Below are 12,357 nucleotides of genomic sequence, written 5' to 3'. Positions count from 1 at the left end.
TTTCTTCTCCTGGTTGAGCTCCGATCATCCAGTCATCCGGTCCAGGTCACGTGGGTTTCATCTGCAAGCATGGACACTCCTGTGCACATGCCCTCTCTTCCCGTCAGCCAGTAGCTACACTCTCCTCTCGAGTCCTCCATGGCCACACCACTGACTGGGCCCAAGAGTCCCCAGGTCTCCTCACATTGCTTGCCAACCAGGTCCCCAACTGGGTCCACAGAAGTCCACTGAACATTGTAGGGCTTAGCTTGCTGCTTCATTGCTGCTTTTACCCCACTTCCCCCCATCGGTAATGTAAAAATATGGAACACTTCACGAATTTGCGTGTCATCCTTGCGCAGGGGCCATGCTAATCTCTGTATCATTCCAATTTTAGTATATGTGCTGCTGAAGCGAGCACTATTCATAAGGTTTTTCAGTGACTAAATATTCTGAAGCCGTTCGTCACTCCTTCTTCCTAGTCTGTCTTTGTCTGGAAGCTCATCTGAAACCTGTTCACCATGGGCAACCCTGAAGATATTTAAAATACCGGTGGCATAGCTTTCAGAATCACAGCAATTCACAAGTCACCACAGTATGACAAACTGACAGATGAGAGGTGGGAGTTACAGAATAGATGCCTGCAATTTACTAAGGACCTTCAGTATCCCAGGCACTTTTCATACATAAATTTTTCCCTTAGCAACAAACTGGTCCTCATGTTAAAAATGGGGAAACCGGTTCAAATTTTTTTTTTTTTTTTTAATTTTTTGTGTGAATTGAGTGATAGTTTACATGGGAGAACATCGGTTTTATATACATAATTGCATTGCAATGACTATAATCGTCTCTGTGCATCATCATTCAACAGCATTTCCTTCTATTTCCTCTGTTGCTTTTTTTTTGGGTGTGGGGGGCTGGCAGCAGGGGGATATACACAAAAACACTCAGGCATATATAATCATGTAAACAACCAAAGGGCACATTCTGCAAGACTACCTCCTGGCCGCCAGTACTCAGTCCCTCTCTTTCCATGAGTCTAGAGTCCTCAGCTGCTCCGTCTCTTCATGGCCTCATCTCTGCCTCCATCTCTGGTGTCGCTGTTTCTCTGGTTAGAGTCCCACTTTCTGCTCGTGCTCTTCTCCCTTGATGGTCCCAGAGTTTTCTGCTTCTGGACTGTAAGGTCAACTACGCCCACGTTTTTGTTACAAAACTTCTGCCTTTAAAGTTGTCACAGTTGAAATTAGTCATGATAACAATTACTATTGAATCATAAGAATCTTATCCCCATCTCTTTTCACTAGACCCATCTAGACAAGATGAAAACTATTCAGTGGGGACTCTGCCTCCCCCACCCCCCAACTCTTAAACTAAACTCCCTCTTGAAAACTTGTAAGCCAGCCACTTTGTGCCTTTATCGCCCCCTCATTTTTAGTAGCTAATGTCTAAGTTGCCCATCCCTATCTACCCTGTATACAGAGTGGATAAGATTGATACTTGATGTGAAGACTCCTTCCCTCTCAGTGGGTATTTTGAGCTACTACATCCATAAGTATAGGTCAAGTTCTTCAAATTGTGGCAATTTATACTTGTTTCCTTTATGAAAAATTGTTTTTTTATCTTCCTCTAGTCGAGTTCTGATCATTAAGCTATCAAGGCTAGGTCAACTGGGTACTATCTGCAAGTTTGGGTGGTCTTGTGCGTCTCCCCTCACTTCATATCAGCTGGATGCTTCACTCTCAGCTCTAGCCCTCTGTAGCTATGCCCTTGTCCATGGGCTCAGGAATCCCCAGGTGTCACCATACTTCTGACCAACTTTTCTCTCTCTCTCTCTCATCTCCAGGTCAATGGGAGTCTGTGGAACATGGTTAAACTCAGCCTACATCTTCATTGCTGCCTCCATCTACTCATCAGTAGACCAATATGGTCGTCAGCAAGCTTACATGTCTGTTCATGTATTTCCTTTGAGTTTCAGTCTTGGAAGGGGGTTTTCCCTGAGGGGACTCGATTGCTTGCCTTGATGGCTTCCCCAGCGAACAACTTGCTTGTTCTAGTAGTAGCCAATCAGATTGCCATTTTTGTATTAGATTTTTCCTGTTCTTCTTTCTTTCAAGAAGTATCTTTTGTTGCCTTAGCTGTTCCAGGCTGGTCTGCTTGTCCTTCCCAGTGGGAATTTTTCCCACCTCAGAAGGTTCTAGATGGGACCATTGCATATACCTTTTAAACAACATAAAATATGATTATACACATGGACTTCACTAGATGGAATGCACAGAAATTGCATTGACTACATATGTTGAAAGGGATGGAAGAAAAGCTCCATATCATCAACCAAAGCAAGGATGGGGCAGATTATGGACTAGATCATCAATTGCTCATATGAAAGTTCAGGCTGAAGTAGATGAAAATTAAAGCAATTCCATGAGAGCCAAAATATTGCCTTGAATATATCCCACCTGAATTTACAGATCATCTCAAGAACAGATTTGATGCATTAGACGCTAATAACTGAAAAGCTGAAGAGTTGTGTGATGAAATCAAGAACATCATACAAAAGAAATCAAAAGGTCCTTATGAAGACAAGGGAGAAAGAAAAGACCAAAATGGATATCAAAAGAGACTCTGAAACTTGCTTTCCAACATAGAGATTTTAAACCAAAGGGGAAGTACATGCTCATCATTTTTCAAGTTGAAAGAACTAAAGAAAAAAAAAAATCAAGCCTCAACTTGCAATACTGAAGAACTCTTTGGGTAAAATATTTAATGATGCAGAAAGCATCAAAATAAGGTGGAAGGAATACACAGTCACTGTACCAAAAAGAAATGGTCAATTTCTAACCATTTCAAGAGGTAGTATATGATCAAGAACCAAATATACTAAAGGAAGAAATTCAAGGTGCACTGAAGGCATTGGCAAAGAATAAAGCTCCAGGAATTAATGGGATACAAACTGAAATCTTTCAACAAATATATGAAACACTGAAGGCACTTACTCATCTATGCCAAGAAATTTGGAAGACAGTTACCTGGCCAACTGACTAGAAGAGATCCATGTTTGTATCCATTCCAAAGTGAGGTGACCCAATGGAATGCGGAATCACCCAAATTGTAAAGGAAGAAGTAAAATTATCCCTATTTGCAGATGACATTATCCTATACACATAAAAATCACAGACTCCACAAGAAAGCTAAGGGGACTGGTAGATGGATTCAGCAAGGTCAACATACAAAACTCAGTCATCTTCCTCTACAGAGAACTCTGAAAAGGCAATCAGAAAAACAATTCCATTTACAACGTTGTTGTTATGGAGCTGGTTCTGACTCATATTAACCCTCTACACAATAGAATGGAACATTACTGGCTCCTGTACCATCCTCATAATTGCTATTTTTGAGTCCATCCATGGTCACAGCTATGCATCAATCCATCTCACTGGGGTCTTCCTCTTTTTCACTGATCCTCTACTTTATCAAGCATGATATCCTTCTCCAAGGACTGATTCCTCCTGATAACATGTGAGATGAAGTTTTGCTACCCTCACTTCTAAGGAGCATTCTGGCTGGACTTCTTCCAAGACAGATTTGTTTGTTCTTCTGGCAGTCTGTGGTCTATCTAATATTCTTTACCAACACCATAATCCAAAGGCATACATTCTTTACTCATTGTCCACTTCTTATATGCATATGAGGTGATCTAAAACATCGTGGCTTGGGTCAGACTCACCTTCATCCTCAAAGTAGAATCTTTACACTTTAATGCTTTCAAGAGGTCTTTTGTAGCAGATTTGCTCAATGCAATATGGTGTTTCATATTTTGAATGCTGCTTCCATGAATGTTGACTGTGAACCCAAATCAAATTAAATTCTTGACTTCAATCTCTTCTCCATTGATCATGCTGTTGCTTATTGGTCCAATTGTTAGGATTTTTGCTTTCTTGAGATATAATCTATACTGAAGACTTTACCTTCATTGACCTTCATCAGTAAGTGCTGCAAATCCTTTTCACTTTCAGCAAGCACAGTGGGTCATGGACATATTGCAGGTTGTTCATGAGTCTTCTTCCAATCCCGATGCCCCTTTCTTCTTTACACATTGCAGCTTCTCTGATTATTTGCTCAACATATAGATTAAATATGTGTGGTGAAATGACGCAACCCTAATGCATATTTCTCCTTTCTCTTTCTGTCATCATTTGTAATAGTCACCAAAAAGATGGAATACTTAGAAATAAACCTAACCAGTAAGAGAAAACACTTATAAAAAGAAAACTAAAACATTTCTGGAAGAACCCAAAAGAGACCTATAAAATGAAAGGACATACCATGCTCATGGATAGGAAGAATTAATGTTGTGAAAATATCAATATGACCAAAGCAATGTATAGATATAATGCAATCTCAACTGAGATTCCATCACCATTGTGTAACGAGATGGAAAACTTAATCACCGATTTTATATGAAAGAGAGCTTGGATAAGCAAGGCACTACAGAAGACTAAAAGCAGCCTTACACTTCCCAATCTCAGCACATACTATACAGATATGGTAGTCAAAATAGTCTGCTACTGTTACAATAACAGAATGATAGCTCAATGGGATAGAATAGAGAACCCAGAAGTAAATGCATATACCTGTGGATAGCTGATCTTCAGCAAAGAGCCAACATCCGTTAAATAAAGAAAAGGCCATCTCTCTCAAAGATGGTGCTGGAAAAACTGAGTATCCATTTGCAGGAAAATGAAACCAGAATCATACCTCACACCATGTGCAAAAACTAACTCGAGATAGAGCAAAGATCTGAATGTAAAATCTAAAATTATAAAGATCATCAAAGACAAAACAGGACAAACTTAGGAGCCGTCTGAGATGCAATGATTAGTCTTCCCTTCTCTGAAGTTAAAGAAGAGTGAAGAAAGTCAAAGACTCAAGGAAACAACCAGTCCATAGGATGAATGGATGGTGAGAACAACTAGCCTAAGACCAGAAGAACTAGGTGGTGCCCAGGCACTATTTTTGAACACTCTGAAAGGGATCACAAGAGAAGGTTCTGGACAATGTCTGGAAGAAAAATGTAGAACAAAATTCAAAACTATACAAAACTCCATAGTTACTGGTCTGCTAGAAGCTGGTTGAACTCCTGATGTGATGGTATGTCCAGTGTACAAGAAGAGTCACTTAGTCAGAAGTGGCGTCAGATGGATCTTGGCTGAAACCAGAGAACATCAGAAAGATGTTTACCTGTGCTTTATTGACTATGCAAAGGCCTTCAATTGTGTGGATCATGACAAGCTATAGACAACATTGCAAAGTATGAGTATTCCGGAACACTTAATTGTGCTCATGAGGAATCTGTACCTGGACCAAGAGGCAGTTGTTCGAACAGAACATGGGAACACTAAATGGTTTAAAATTAAGAAAGGTGTGCGACAAGGTTGCATTGTTTCACCATACTTATTCAATCTGTATGCTGAGCAAATAATCTGAGAAGCTGGGTTCTATGAAGAAAAATGTGGCATCAGGATTGGAGGAAGACTCTTTACCAACTTGTGATATGCAGAGATGATGCAACCTTGCTTGCTGAAAGTGAAGAGGAGTTAAAACATTTACTGATGAAGATCAAAGAGCACAGCCTTCAGTATGGATTACATCTCAATGTTAAGAAAAGAAAAATCCTCACCACTGGACCAATAAACAACATTCTTATCAGTAGAGAAAAGATTGACGTTGTCAAGGACTTCATTCATCTTGGATCAACCATCAACACTCAAGGAAACAGCAGTCAAGAAATCAAACGACATATTACATTAGGCAAATCTGTTGCACAAGACCTTTTTAAAGCGATGAAGAGCAAAGATGTCAGCTTGAGGACTAAGGTGAGCCTGACCCAAGCCATGGTATTTTCAATAACCTCATATGCATGCGAAAGCTGCAGACTGAATAAAGAACACTGTAGAAGAATTGACGCTTTTGAGTTACAGTGTTGGAGGAGAATATTGAAAGTGCCATGGGCTGCCAAAAGAACCAATAGATCCATTTTGGAAGAAGTGCAGCCAGAGTGCTCCTTGGAGACCAAGATGACCAAACTTCATCTCTCATACTTTGGACATATTGTCCGGAGGGACCAGTCACTGGAGAAGGATATCATGTTTGGTAAGGTGGAGGGTCAGAGAAAAAGAAGAAGACCCCAACGAGATGGATTGGCCAAGTGGCAGCATTGATGGACTCAAGTATGACAACAGTAGTGAGGCTGGCCCAGGATCAGGCAGTGTTTCATTCTGCTATGCATAAGGTCACTATGAGTTGGTACCAACTAGATGGCAACTAACAACAACAACAGTGAACAACACCACTCATAGGGCAGTGATCCTCAGAGCAATCAATCCTAGAGAATAAAAGCCATTTTGGATGAAGTGCAGCCAGTGGCCAGAGATGAAGTTCAGAAGGCAGGAAAGCAGTAAAGACTAGTGAATGGAAACGGTGAACCCAGGGAAGAAGTGGAAAGAGTATGGTTACATTGAAGGATTGTAATCAATTTCATGAAACAAACTGTATATAAATAGCTGACTAGGAAACTAGTTTACTCTGTTAACTTTCACCCAAACCACAATAAAATGTTTTTTTAAAAAAAAAGGAACAGGGGGGAGGAGTTCTTATATAATTCTAGATAGGAAGTTTGTGAAAAGAATATTATGAATAATTATACTAGTACTTTGGCAACTCAAAATGAAAACAGACATTTATTTGGGATGTAGAAATTGCCAGGTTCTCTGAGAAATAGTAAAAACTTTGATATTAATGAAGCACTTGATACAAGAAGGTCACAGGGAGTTTTGTCTGTAAGTTATTAAGAATAATTAAGGAACAGAATCTTCTTATACTGTGTTAGTCTTCCTTCTAAGGCATTAACAAGATTGAACTCACTGACAGATTTTTTGAAGATGTAAAATAATCTCATTATCTAAATTCTACAGAAACAAACTTCAAAATAGAATGAGTGACCCTTCTCATTTGTGAATGCAAATGTGAAGATTATACATAAAATGCAACTCAAATTCAATAGCATGTTAATCATTCATGGAAGTCTAGTAGACTTTGTCCCAAGAATGTGAGAATAGTTTCATGCTAGTAAAACCCTATTAAAGTAAGAAATTGCATTCATAGTCTACATAGTAAAAATCCAAACAAAACATATAAGATTATCTCAATAGATACCTAAAAGACATTTGACCAAAATGAACATTTATTTCTATTCCCAAATAAAATTATTGCATGTTGAATAGCTTTTCCTATATGTTGGCCACTGGTGGGGCGCTGTGGGATAAGGTACTGGACCACAAGGTCCGTTTGAACCACGAGGTCGGCGGCTCAAACTCACCACCCGCTCCTTGGAAACCCTATACAGAGTCGCTATGAGTTGGAACCAACTCAACAGCACTTAACACCACCACCACCAACAGCATACCAAGGACTCCTGGTGTGGCGCTGTAGGGTCAGAAGTGGTGTGCGAACCACAAGGTTGGTAGTTCAAACCCACCAGCTGCTCCTTGGAAACCCTGTACAGGGTCACTGCAAGTCAGAACCAACTCCATGGCACTTAACAACAATATACGGAGTAATTGGTGTGGCTATAATCATTAAATATACACAACAACTGTTGTAGGTGGGTTCATTCTTCTCTCTAAAACCAGTCCCATCTATCTGTTCATCCAATTTCCATCTCCTCCCCTTTTATCCAAGACTTGGAACATCAATTAATTATTCTTCCCTTCTTCTATACATTCAGTATATCCTCCAGTTTCTGGTTCCTTCCGACAAATATTGAAACAGCCTTAAGATCTTACAAAAGATCTCCCTCGGTCCTGCACGATCCCCTAGAGAACCCTGTCTTTTCCTCTCCTTTGCAGTTAAACTTCACAACATATAGCAATGATCTCAGTACAAACAACCATAAAGATAGCACAGGATTGGCAGTGCTTTGTTCAGACAACTCAGTGGCAACCTGCAGCAACAACACTCAGAAAGTTAAATTCATTGCCTGCTTTCTGTCTTGTTCCTCGTACTGAGTCAGGGACTCAGGCTCTTCCTTCCATCCTGTTTGTTAGTAATTCAAACAACAATACTTTGTCTAAGTAAGTGGTGCTTTCTGGTGTAAGGAGCCGTGGTGGTACATTGATTATGAGGTCAGCTGCATTCTTTACACAGGACGGAGGAAGTGGTCCACTTCTGTAAAGATATGTGCCATCAAGTCAGTTCTGACTCATAGCACTGTGGGGAAAAGCACTGGACTGCTAACCGCAAGGTTGGTGGTTCAAACCTCCCAGCATCTCCTTGGAAACCCTATGAGTCAGAACTGAATCGATGGCACTACATTTGACATAGGGTTTTCAAGGAGCTGCTGGTGGGTTTGAACTGCCAACCTTTTGGCTGGTTGTCCAGTGCTCCTCCTTCAGAGTTGCTCCAGGACTCCTGTGCCTTAGAAACCCTTTAGGGCAAGTCTACTTTGCCCTCTAGGCTCACTGTGAGTTGGCATTGACTCCATGGCAAAGGTTTACTGGTTTTCCACTGTGCAGAGTATGCACATTTTACCAAGGACAGCTATTGATTATTTATTATCTTCAGTTCATGAGCTCTGCTGTGGCACTGTAGGATGAACACTGGATTGGCAACATCAAGATCAGTGGTTCAAACCCACCAGCTGCTCCCAGAAGCCCTACACAGACAGGAACCGACTTGACGACACACAGCAACAACAAACCTCAGTTTATAGATAACAAGATTTCAGCTCAGAGGCAGCCATCAAGGGGACCAGCATCACACAGCTCGGAAGTGGCAGAGCCTGAACCAGGCCTTGCTTTTCCCCCCATAGTGCGGTTGCTTCTCTTGAGGCTTCCTGGAACCCAAGGCGGAGGGGGCTGCTGGTGGGTGCCTCCCTCAGACTGGAGGCCCAGAGAAGGCCCCTTGGCTTCTGGAACTCTCTTCCCTCCCTGCCTGGAACTCTGCCACCTACATCCGGGGTCCTGCCAAGAACCTTTCAAATGTTCCTCAGGGAAAGGCCAGACCTGTTCATCGGGCCCCGCTGGCCAGGCCCCACCCTCTCCACGCTGCATGGGAATATAACTTGGAGGTGACAGGCAGCCCCGGAGGAGTAGAAATGTCAGCATGACACCCCCAGATCTCTGAACACGTCGCTCCGAGATGGGAAAGGTTGCCCAGAAAGCAAACTGTTAGATGGGAACTGAAGGAGGTTCCTCGTCTGGGGCCTCGGCGCCAGCAGCTCCCGAAGAGACTGGGTGCCAGGAACCCACCCCAAGTCTCAGGCAAGCCGGTGACAATTGCCAAGGCCCTCACTCCAGGCCCCCCACCCGCTGTGTGCCAGTGCTGCCAAGCACTTGCAGCCCCCAGCCATGCCCTCTTCACCTGGGGCATCCACAGGACCCTTCCTCATCATCCCTCCAGCTCAGATCGGCTAAGTGTCCTCTCACGTGGACCCCCAGAGCCCTGCTGAGGCTGGGCACAGGGGCAGCGTGGATCAGAGGCTGAGCCAAGGAAGTCTCTGGGCCCCAGGACCACTCCCAGAACCAGCCAGCCCACCCGCAGAGTGACCCAGCTTCTCCCCTCACAGGTGCTGCAGGTGGCCTGTGTCTCCTCAGGATCAATTCTGCCCTCCTTCCCCAGCTCCTTCCAGACCTTCCAAGGGGCCCCGCCAGTCAGGTGACCTGAGTTGCAAGTTCATCAGCTTCACAAATCCCACCCATGAGTACATGTCCATGTCCATGTGAGCATGCACACTGGCATGTGTCCATGTGTGTGTTCACAGGTGTGAACCTGTACACTGGCATGTGTTCAGGTGTATGTTTACATGTGTGAGGTGACACATGGGCATATGCCCATGTGTGCTCACATACACGATGTGGCACACCAACATGTGTTCATGTGTGTTCATGTGTGTGAGTCTGCACACTGGCATGCGTTCATGTGTGTGTTTACATGCACAGGCCTGCATACAGACACATGTCCACATGTGTTGATACACATGAGTCTGCACACTGTTATGTGTTCATGTGTGTGTTTACACATGCAAGTCTGCACACTGGCATGTGTTCGTGCGCATTTCCATATGTAAGCCTCACACTGGCATGTGTTCATGTGTGTTTATACCTGTGAGTCTCACACTGGCAGGTGTCCATGTGTTCACATGGCGTTTCCATGACACTGGCATGTGTCTGTGTTTACATGCACAAGTCTTTACATGCACAGGTATGCTTATATGTGAGCCTGTGTGTTGGTGTGTGTTTGCATGGGACTCTGAACACGGGCATGTTTACATGTGTGAACCTGCATGTTGGGTTATGCTCATGTGTTAATCTCTGTGTGCTAGCACATGTACATGTGTTTGCATATGTGGGTTGGAATGCTGGTACATGCTCACATGTGAGTCTGTGTGCTGGCATGTAACCATGTGTGTTTTCATGTGTGAACCTGCAGGCTGGGGTACGCTCACATGTGATTCTGTGTGATGGCATGTGTTCATGTGTGTTTACATGCATGGGTTTGTGTGCTGGTGTGTGTTTGTGTGTGTACTTGTGTGAGTCTACATGCTGGAGTATGTTCATGTTAAAGTATGTGAATCTATGTGCTAGTGTGTGTTTACGTGTATAAGTATGTTGACTGTGGCTGTGTGTGGTGTGGTGTGTGTGCAGCTCCCCGGCAGGCAGATGAAGGTTGTGATGACTACACATCACTGCTCACCTTTCCCTTTTGATCCATTTTCAAGGACCGCTCGCCATGCTGGAAAATGCTGGACTAGCAGCTGTGGTTCTGGGAGCCAGAGTGCCGTGTGAACTGTGAAACCGTCTACCCCGTGTGGGAGGTGGAGATGCTTCCAATTCCCATCTACTCAATGTCTCCAAAGGTGAGTGGTTTGTGTTGATCACACACACGTCACAACACACAGGCCTCACAGGGGTTCTCTGTGGCTGCTTCCATAGCAGGATGCAATGTGGTCCTTAAAAGGAACAGTGGCCCTGTGAAGTGACTCCAGGAATGCTGGGTGTCTTCAGGGCTTTGAGGGGCCTCAGGAGGGCATTTCCATTAATAGTTGGAGACGCAGATCTTCAGAGAGGGAGGCTGACTTGTCTACTAAGTCTTACCAGAGTAGGCGTGCCAGCCCCAGTGAGGAGGCAGATGGAGGACAGGAGGGGCCACCTGGGCAGCTCACAAGGCAGGAGACCAGGCGAGAAGCCAAGGTGTGGGAGCTATGGATGGGAAATCAGAGCCAGATCCCCTCCTCCACCGTGGTCCCCTCTCTGTCCCTCTCAAGTCTGTCCTTGTCCTGCTTTCCCCACGCGGATGCCCCTCTGCATGCTGTCTGGGCACTCCCCTTTCTCCACAATCCCCCAGGGCAGGCACAGGGGCTCCATTTTGTAGGTGGGGAAGCTGAGGCCTAGAGAGGGAAGTTGCTTGTTTAACCAGCACAGTGATAAGCGGCAGAGCCACCATCCAACCCATTTTGACTTGTTAAGAGTATGGCTGTGTGGCCAGATCTGCCATTGTCAGCGATAGCTCACCCACAATGTCTCTATTTCCCCATCTCTATGGAGAGTGTGTTCTAGTGCCCATCTGCAGGGGGAGGCGAGTGTTGCTGCAGGTAAACATCTGAGGGGCTAGACCCAGAAAATGTTTGCATGTTGTTGGTGTTCTCTGAAACCCACCCTCCCTTTCTTAAAGACAAGAGTCCAGCAAGTCGCCTTGGAGTACCCATGGTCTGGTGGGGACCAGACAACCCCAACACAAATGTACAATAGGTGCCTGTGTTCCACAGATGAGACCCAAGCCCTGAAACACAATGGAAGGACACCCAGGGCTGGTGAGTGGACTAGTGAGTGAGATGCAGACAGATCCCGGAGATACTGCGGGTTCAGTCCTGATCCTCACACTCAAACAAGTCACCTGGATGTGTTGGTTTCTCAGTGCATATAAAAGTCTTGTTTAGGCACTGTAGGAGAAGCACTGGGCTGCTAACCATTAAGTGAGTGGTTCAAACCCACCTTTCCACTCCTGTCAAGATTGAAACCTTGGAAGTCCTAGACAGGATTGCAACTGAGTAGATGGCAGTAGTATGGGTTTTTTGGATTGTCTATGAACTGTGTAAAGTCTTGATGTGGCGCTGTGGGATCAGCACTGGACCGTAAGTAAGGTTGGCTTGAACCACAAGATCGGTGGTTCAAACTCACCAGTTGCTCCCTGGAAACACTGAGTTTGAATTGATTCGACAGCACTTAACAACAATGAAGTGTGCATGATGAAAACGTTTGAAGTATCATGAGAATGACCAACTGACAGGGAGACATGTTGGAAAAATGGCGCCCATTGATTTAC

This window comes from Chrysochloris asiatica, unplaced genomic scaffold (genome assembly GCF_000296735.1).
Source record: "Chrysochloris asiatica unplaced genomic scaffold, ChrAsi1.0 scaffold00025, whole genome shotgun sequence".
In the NCBI taxonomy this organism is placed as follows: Eukaryota; Metazoa; Chordata; class Mammalia; order Afrosoricida; family Chrysochloridae; genus Chrysochloris; species Chrysochloris asiatica.
This window is presented reverse-complemented; position numbering follows the sequence as displayed.